The sequence below is a fragment of the Pseudophryne corroboree genome, chromosome 4, assembly GCF_028390025.1.
Source record: "Pseudophryne corroboree isolate aPseCor3 chromosome 4, aPseCor3.hap2, whole genome shotgun sequence".
NCBI classification, from domain to species: Eukaryota; Metazoa; Chordata; class Amphibia; order Anura; family Myobatrachidae; genus Pseudophryne; species Pseudophryne corroboree.
This window is the reverse complement of record NC_086447.1, coordinates 104,073,677-104,082,910: the sequence shown is the minus strand read 5'-3', so window position 1 is coordinate 104,082,910 and position 9,234 is coordinate 104,073,677.

The window sequence follows — 9,234 nt, the reverse complement described above, 5'->3', positions numbered from 1 at the left end:
TATGTGGGTGCGAGAAAAACATTAAACCTAAATTTAAAGGAGTTCCGTACCTGGGTAGCACCATGGGCACTTGCAGCTTGTGGGGGCGAGGGGAGTGAGTAAGGGGCGGGGCTAAGAAACTATGTAGCCCTATTCCATTGGGCGTGGTATAAAAGATCTACAGTGTCTAGATAGACAGACTTTAGGTGAACCACATATGGCCATCATGGATTAGGTTGACAAGGACAAAAAGTCGACAGGTAAAAGGCAGACCGTGGGTAAGCTCAACAGGCACAAAAGGTAGACAGGGTCAAAAGGTTGGCATGACAATGGTCGACACACAAATGGTCGACAAGTGTTTGTTTGTTTTTTAGTTTTTTTGACGTAATTTTGTATGTTTCATCATATATGACAACAATCAGTGCAAACGTGTACTGTTGCGGGCTCACCACGTTTCGGGCAAGGTTACTATTTCCAGTCGTAGTCAATGTGGATAGTAAATCAAGCAAAAGTTGGGAAAACATGTAAAAAAAAACACCCAAAAAAAGTTTGCACAGTTCCTGTCTACGTTACGCACTATCGACCTTTTGTACCTACCTGTCGACCATATGATGTCAACTTATCATCTGGAACTGACTTCAGTTGGGATCATATTAATCACAGCTAGACTTATTTTGCCTTTATTTTCACAATTTGAGTCAACCTTAGTTTTAAAGATAATTAAAACAATTACTTGGGACAAGCTGACTTTGTTCCCAAAGGAATTCTATTTATCGTAATGTTCTTCAGGAAACAAAACAGGGTAAGTAGAGGTGGAGCAGAGCTACCTTCATAACTTCATAGCACATGCAACTTATACAGATCCTGTGGCTGATTAGAATGTTTACCTTGATTTAATTAACCACTGAATGCGTGTTATTTTTTACATGCTTCGGTAATAATAATGAAGAGTTGGCAACCCTGGGGGAGAGTAGTAACAGTCTACAAAGTGAATCACATTAGGCTTGCCTCTACAGTACTTATATTTATCAATGATCATTGAAGCATTTGGAGATAATTCCTTACAAAGACACTTGTTGCTAAATGCATGCTAATATTACAATCAGCCTCCAACCACATACTTTAGGACCAACAAATATATAGCAGAGCTTATATACAAATAATAATAAAAAAACCTCAGTGGACCTTGTATGCACTTTTTAATTATTTTTAATATAACATATTTTAGCCAATGTGTTAAAATAAATAGGGATTGGGTAAAAACCACAAAGGTCCGGACCCCGGAATACCGAACCAAAAACAAATAATAACTTGCCCCTCGTGCAGTCTCGCACCGTTCCTCCACATGCTTCCATACACATGCTGTCTGCACTCTGATTGCTGGATAGCTCCAACCTTTACCAATCAGCAAGCTGACAGTGATTCACTGTCTGACTGCAGGATAGAGGCAGGTAGACATTCTGCACTCTGATTGGTAGGTAGCTACGGCCATCCACCAATCAGCAAGCTTACAGCCATTCCGCAGCCTGGAAGGAAGGTAGAGAATGTTGCCTGGCAGCTCTGATTGGGTATAATTTGCAATCAGAGTGGCAAGGCAGCATTCTCTGACAGAAAGAGAAAATATAATACCGGTGCACACTCTATAGTAACAAACACTGCTAATCAGAATAATTATAAATTGAACTCTGCCATCTAGTGTAAAGCAAAATAGAAATCTTGGCTTTTTTGGGCGCCAAAAAATATTGTACCACCAACCAGCAATTCTCTACCTGCCTCCCAAGAAACTCTGGAGGCACCAGCCTGGAGGCAGATACCCTTCTGACCCAGCCCACCCCCACTCAAAGGCCCCTGGAACTGTGGGGCCCTGGGCATCTGCCCAGTGTGCTTATATGTTAAGATAGCCCTGTCTGCGGCACCGCCTGCCACTGTGGAGCTTGTAATTATGCAAGAAGGATGCACTGCCAATATACAAACACTGGAAACACTTGAATTGTGCACCAGTTATGAGCTGTCGGATCTCTGGTCTTGTCCCATATTTTTATTACAATGCATTTTGGCCCTAATTCAGCATGGCAAATGGCACATCTACGATCCACTACTCTGGCATTTGGAGATGTCTCTTGAGAGTGGAGGGTAGACCTTAATGAATTGCAATGGGAGGGTCATCTAGGAGCATCGGCACAAAGCAGTTTTGCGGTATGTGTGCAGTAAATAAAATCCAGTGGGGCAAGCCATTTTGTGAAGCAATACTGTAGTCACAAAAGTACATCTTATCAGGTACACTGTGTCAATTATAATATCCTTCTTGGCAAAGGACTTAACGTGTCAATTAGATGCTATAATTACCATGCAGTGGAACCGTGAAGCGGATCCGCTGGCTTCCATCAGCACTTTGCTCCTGAACACTTATTTTATAGCTTCATTACTTATTTTTTAAAACTTCGACTACACTGTTTTATAGCTGTCAGAAAACTGTTGTGAATTAGTTCCACATAGTGCCAACGTCTCGCTATTATTTGTGTTTTCACAGTATACGTGGTGTGAGAAAATTATTACTGCGGGGTCAACACTTGCACAGGTCTCTGAACTGCCATAAACGAGCAATATCGCATTCATTTACACATTGTATCCATTGGTTATTAATCTTACACAGTGCAGCTGTGTCTGGGCTTAGCTGCAGTTTGTACATGGGAAAAAGTGTTGCGTTTTTATTTATGTTTGAGTCTAGAGTTGCCCAGTGGTTTGTAGGTCTTCGTTAGCTCTGTATCAACCCAGCTAGATTTACGAGGCCATTTGTCACTTGCATTTACTTATATGGCACCACAAGGGTTCCGCAGCCCCTTCCAAAGTACATAAACAAATTAGCAAATCTAGAAAACAACGATTTACAGTAAAAGACAGGATGCAGTTATGTGACCGACAGTCACAATACCGACACCAGAATCCCGAATGCTCAATAGACCGACGGTCGGCATGCCGACCAACAGGGACTATTCCCACTTGTGGGTGTCCACAACACCCATAGAGTGGGAATAGAACCTGTGGCAAGCGCAGCCAGCGACCGAACCCACTGCATGAAGAGTGCAGCGAGCCCGCAAGGGGCTTCATTGCGCTCGCCCCTTCCCTGCTGATAGGAGGGATCCCGGCGTTGGTATGGCGACCAGCAATCTCCCGACTGCCGGTCACACAAACTCAAACCATAAAAGACAATGTAGTACAAGTATATGGAATATACACATTGTTGCATCAGGGAACAGGACACTGAGATAAGCATCAGGCTGGCAGAAACCAAGTGTTGGGTGGTGTTGTAGGGAGTATGGAGTAGAAGGTAGTCTAAGTAAGAGAAGTAAAAGTACATGAGGGAAAAGGGCCCTGCTCATGAGAGCTTACATTCTGAAGTTGATGGGTGACACAGATGGGGTAGAAATGAATATGGAACAGTTGGAGATACGATTGAGGAGAGATGGAGAGAGGTCAGGGGAGGAAAGGTAGATTTGAGTATCAACTGCGTAGAGATGATATTGGAAGTCAATAGAGAGAATGAACTCACCTACAAAGGACATATAGAGAGAGAAAAGAAGAGGTTCAAGAACAGAACCTTGGGAGACACCTACTGTTAAGGGAAGTGCAGGAGAGTATGAGTCATTTAACGGAGACAGTGAAATAACGACCAGAGAGGTAGGAGGACAGCCAGGAGAGGGCAGTATCATGCAGACCAAAAGAGTGATGGATTTGCAGGGGGAAAGGGTGGTCCACAGTGTAAAAAGCATCAGAGAGGTCAAGGAGAATAATCAGACAGTAGTGATCCTTGGATTTGGCCACATGGAGGTCATTGCAGACTTTTGTGAGGGCAATTCCAGTGGAGTGGAGAGGATGGAAGTCAGACTGAAATGGGTCAAGCAGAGAGTGGGAGGAAAGAAAGGTAATAAGGAAGTTGTTGAGAATACACTCATGGAGTTTGGAGACAAAAGGGAGGAGAGAGATGGATCAGTAGTTGGTGAGAATGTTAGGATGAAGGGTAGGCTTTTTTGACAATAGAGGAGACAAGGGACAGTACCTCATGAGAGGTAGAGATTGTAGAGATGGGTGAGATGGGAACAAGTAGAATGGGAGTGGTAGTGGAGGAGATAGGAAGAGATAGGGTCTAGTGAGTAGGTGGAGGTGGGATGAGGGCTATTACTTCATCTCCAGATACAGCGGAAAAAGAAGTCAGAGTTAGTAAGATGGATGGTCAGGGAAAGGATGGGGTGTGTTGTTGAGGGTCTGGTGAATGGAGTCAATTTTGGATGTGAAGTAGGTGGAAAAGTCATGAGCAGAGAGTGAAAATGGAGTCTAGGTGGGGGTGGTTAAAGAAGGGAGTTTACAGTGGCAAAGAGATGCCAGGGGATTTGAAGACTTGGTAGAGATGAGCAGGGAACTGAGGGACGTGCGCATCAGGACCAGACTTTGCTGGGTCAGTTCCATTGGACATTAGTGTGCACCCCACATTCTCACACCCACCCGCACTGCTCTCATGAGACCAGGACATTTATCTTTTTCACAAAATAATGTTAGTACAGTTTTCCTGCAAATGTGTCTTTCTCTTCTCTTTCTACTTACACGGTACTTCCACCCCACTGTGTGCTATTCCCGTAATGTGTACCTCCATTGGTTGCACACCCTGCCAGCAGTAACCTATGCAGTGCGCCCCACATGGCTGCCTCGGATGGTTCCTCCGTGGGCGGGGTGTGCTTCATTTGGATCTTTCCATGCAGGGTATAGCATACTCCTACACACGTGTCAGTTCTCCCATACATGCATTTGGCCCCTGTATGGCTCATCTCCCACTGTATAACCTTTGTAGTGCGCCCAACATGGCTGCCTTATCTGGTGCGCTTGTGGATGGGATGAAAAATGCGTGGACCTGATGTTTTGGAACCCTACTCTGAACTTAAGGACTCTGCAATCTCCCCATTTTGTGTTCTCTTCTAGGGGTGGACTATTCCACCCTGGGTAATCCTACGCAGTGCGCCTAAGATGCCTGCCGCACCTGGTGCCTTGTGAGGGTGGAATACACAACCCCTGGAGGTTATTACCCAAAATGCCTACACCAATCATGCATTATTCTTTCTGTGTCTTTGTCTGTGTGGTTTATCTTTTGATGTAATACTTAAATCTTCTGTATTATGTGCATTGTGTGAGTTCTAGTTGGGGCCGCGGATGGCTGCCTCGGTGCTGCTCTGCCAAGTAGCCTTAGTTTTTAGTCTTAAATGTATAATATGTCTACTGTACAGTTGCATATGTGCAGTATGAACTCATATGTGTAATGTTTGTAATGTATGCTACGTTTTTCCTCCTTCATGTCGCTGCTTGGCTATGCATTGTACCACAAAGAATTCCTAGTGTACGTGAGTACACCTGGCCAATAAAGCTGATTCTGATTCTGATTATTGAAGTATGACTGTTTAGAGAGGGAGAGGGCTGCACTGTAGGATGAAAGCACAAATTTGAAATGGAGGAAGTCAGCTTTAGAGTGTGATTTCCTCTACCATCGCTCGGCGGTACGTGAACATTTTTGAAGATATCAGGTAAATTTGGAATACCAAGGTTGAGGTGTTGATCTGTGAGGATGAATAGTGGTTGTTGGAGCAGTGGAGTCAAGAGCAGAAGGAAGGAAGGCATTATATAAGGAATTGGCTTGTTCGGGGCAGGAAAGAGAGAATAGGAGAGAGAAGTGAGTTGAGCAGGGAGGATAAGGAAACAGTATTAATGGCCTCAATGTTACGCTTAGTGTTGGTAGCCTTAGGAGGCAGAAATGGAGACACAGAGAGGGATAAGTTAAAAGAGAGCAGGTGAATGCCAGAGAGTGGGAATGGGCAGTTGGAGAAGTCAGAAATATCAAAACATTGCGTGAAGACCAGAGCAAGTGAGTGCCCACTCACCAATTTGTTACCCATAGATAGAAAATATGGGTGTAGATATTTATTGTTAAGGTTGACTGTGAAAGAATTAAGAGGATGTGAGGGTGGGAATAAAGCAATGGTAAATCAGACAGGACTTTTAAGTGTATAAAGGCAAAATGGCATAATAATTGGTAAAGCTGTGCAATTACAAAACTGAAAGTACAAATACAGACAATTGCAGGTGAAGTGGAAAGTTTTTGCAATGTCCATAACAGGTAGTTGAGTGCTGAGTACTCAGGTTATGCAACCAGGAGTTGTATGTTGTGAAGCGTGTGAAAACATTTGTTTTGTTCAAAGTAGTCTGTCAGTTTTTCTGATTTGTGATAGAGTTCTCCTTCTGTTTTCCTTCAGTTTAGCGCCGATATAACTCTGAAGTTATGCTTCAGTTTTATTACACTTTGATAAATATGCACACCGCCTATACAGCCACAGCCTATAGAATAAAACTTAAATAGAGAAACAATGCATGTGTTCCCAATAATTGGAATCACTTCCAACCACCTAGAATGGATAGCAAGAAAATGGCTTAAACAAACAACCACAGCATTCCAGCATACCATACTGTATATCTAAGAATTAAAACGAGTTCTATCTTGGCAGTTTCTTGACTATTCAGTGTGACACAACCCGTGTGTAACCTTGTTCCAGATTGTAACATGCATTCAAGCATGGATATCCTTAAAACCTGGACTGTTAGTGGGTCTTGGGGACAGAGGTTAGGGAAAAACTGATATACAGTACCGGTAAAGGTCTGGCTCGGTGAGAAGATAAAGGAGCCCAGTACCAGTACCCGCCATCTTTTGCACAGACCCGGAGACGGAATGTGCCCTGTGCACGCAAAGCCGCACAACACAAAACCGCACAACGCACTTTATAATAATCTCCATCCTTGCATATAATATACCAGTTCTAAAATAAACAACACAATTGATTAAATGTAGCAATGTGAAAACCTGACAATTATTATATATTATTTTCAGGACTTTTATTCATGTATTAGCATCATTGGTGTATTATATAAGCATTTGCTCTAACTTCTTACATAATGTTGAATACATTCATAAAATATGGAAGTGGACTCATCTACACATATGAAAGTATATAGTATAATCAGTAGTAGATCTTGCTACGGGCATGCAGGATTTTTGCCTGGGGCGCCACCTTCCGGAGGGCTCCGCCGCCGTGGCAAGAGTCGCTACTGGTGCCGCCCGATGCTGTTTAGATGCCCGGTGCTGTGTGGTGCGCGATGAAGTCATTGCGCACTGCACTGCATTGTGGGAGCGGCACATAGATGCTAGAGGTCATAATTGACCTCTAGTATCTATGCGGTGCTATGGCAGAGACGTCATGATGTCTCTCCCATAGATCTGAGCAGCGGTGCTGGCGGCCGGAGACGGAGGGCAGCAGCGGTCGGGAAGCAGGAGCGGGGATTGTAAGTATTAATTTATTTTTATTTTTATTTTTTTGGTAAACGGTGCAACTAGGGGGCACAGTACTGGGGGCAATACTACTGGGGGCACAACTCTACAGGGGGCACAGTACGGGGGCAATACTACTGTGGGCACAGCTACATGGGGCATAACTGACCACGCCCATTCTCCATGAAGCCATGCCCCTATTTTTTCACCTGGGGTGCCGCAAGGTCTAGATCTGGCCCTGAGTATAATGTAAATCTTTAACTGTGCCACCAAAGCATTCATTTTTGAAAAAGGAACATTGGAAAGCTGTGGTTATGCTGTGTTACTTTCTCATGTTATTATTATCCTTCATTTATATAGCGCCACAAGGGTTCCGCAGCGCCGAATTACAGAGTACATATACACATAATCTAAACAGGAAAACAGTGACTTACAGTTGAAGAAAATATAGGACAAGTACAGGGTAACTAAGCATAACTACACCAGTAGACGACATAGAGATAAGTTCCAAGGTGGCCAAAAAACTGCTGGATTTGGGGATTATTAAAGTAAGAAAAGGATAAGCACATGAGGGAAGAGGGCCCTGCTCGTGAGAGCTTACATTCTAAAGGGGAGGGGCAGACAGACAGGGGTGACACAGATGGGGTAATGTGTCTGATGCGTTACAGCATACACTTTTTGAAATTTGAATGTTTTTCAACTTCGAATGCTTATAAAAACTGTTACACTTAACGCAGTCAGAAAATGGTAGATGGAAATGACGCTCCTCTCTGCAATGATTCATATATCAAATGAAAGGAAATGTAATGCTGAATTCAACACAATAAACAGAGGTCAAATATCTGCATTACAAGAGAAGTTATGCAGTGAAAACAACACTAAGGGTGGAAATCCCTGTGTACTTATGATGTCACTGTCCTATCCAGGGACGGATTGGGAAACAAAAGTGGCGGAAGTAGGCGGGATTACTTCAACATTGAATGTAGGCGGAGTTACACCAACAAAAGACAGAGCATGTCAAATTAGCTGGACCTAACACATTAAAAGTTTAGAAAGTATTGTGTTGTAGCAGTAGTTAAATTAAAACTGGGGTGATATTTAATCCTCCGCACACTCATATCTCAGTCCATCTTCTTCATTTGTCTCTGCTTCTAAGGGGTCAATTCAGTTCAACACGGATTGAATAGCGCTGGGAGGGAGCTCCTGGTGCTGTTCAATTCAGAGCGATGCAATCCCTGACTAGAGGATTTCTTCTTGCACCCTTCTAAGGGTGCGAGCCGAAATTCAACAAAACTAGGTCCGCAGTGCTGCTTTGTGACCTAACGCTGTGCAAACTGCACCACGGCGAGGCAGTTTAGTCGGAGAATGCTCATTCTCATGATTAAACACCTTATTTAGTCCAGGAATACGTGTATTCTCAGACTTAGCATCACGCTGCATTGAATAGCTCCAGAAGCTCCCTCCCGGTGCTATCCAATCCGCGTTGAATTGAATGAACCCCTTAGTCTATCTCCCTCACTAAGTCCATCTTCTGAATATGTTTGCTCATTTAGTCCATCTTCTGCGTGCATCTCCTCCTCCCTCTCAGTCCATCTCCTGCATGTTTCTCCAGCCTCTTTTCTCATTTTCACACCTATATCATTCTCCCTTATGCATGTTTCCTTCTGTCTATTCACTGACCACCTTCTGCCTTTCTCCTTCTGCACAGTTTCTGCCTCGCTCCCCTTTTATCTGCCAAGCTTCGGCCAGTCACTTAAGGCTTCTGCGCCAATGGTACAGCCACAATTGGAAGCATGCAGCCACCCTGTTTAAATAGGGGGCACAGCTTCCTGCTGTACCACCTGACCCTACCTTTACTGCGTTTCCACTGGGTGAACAATTCTGAGCAATTCGCT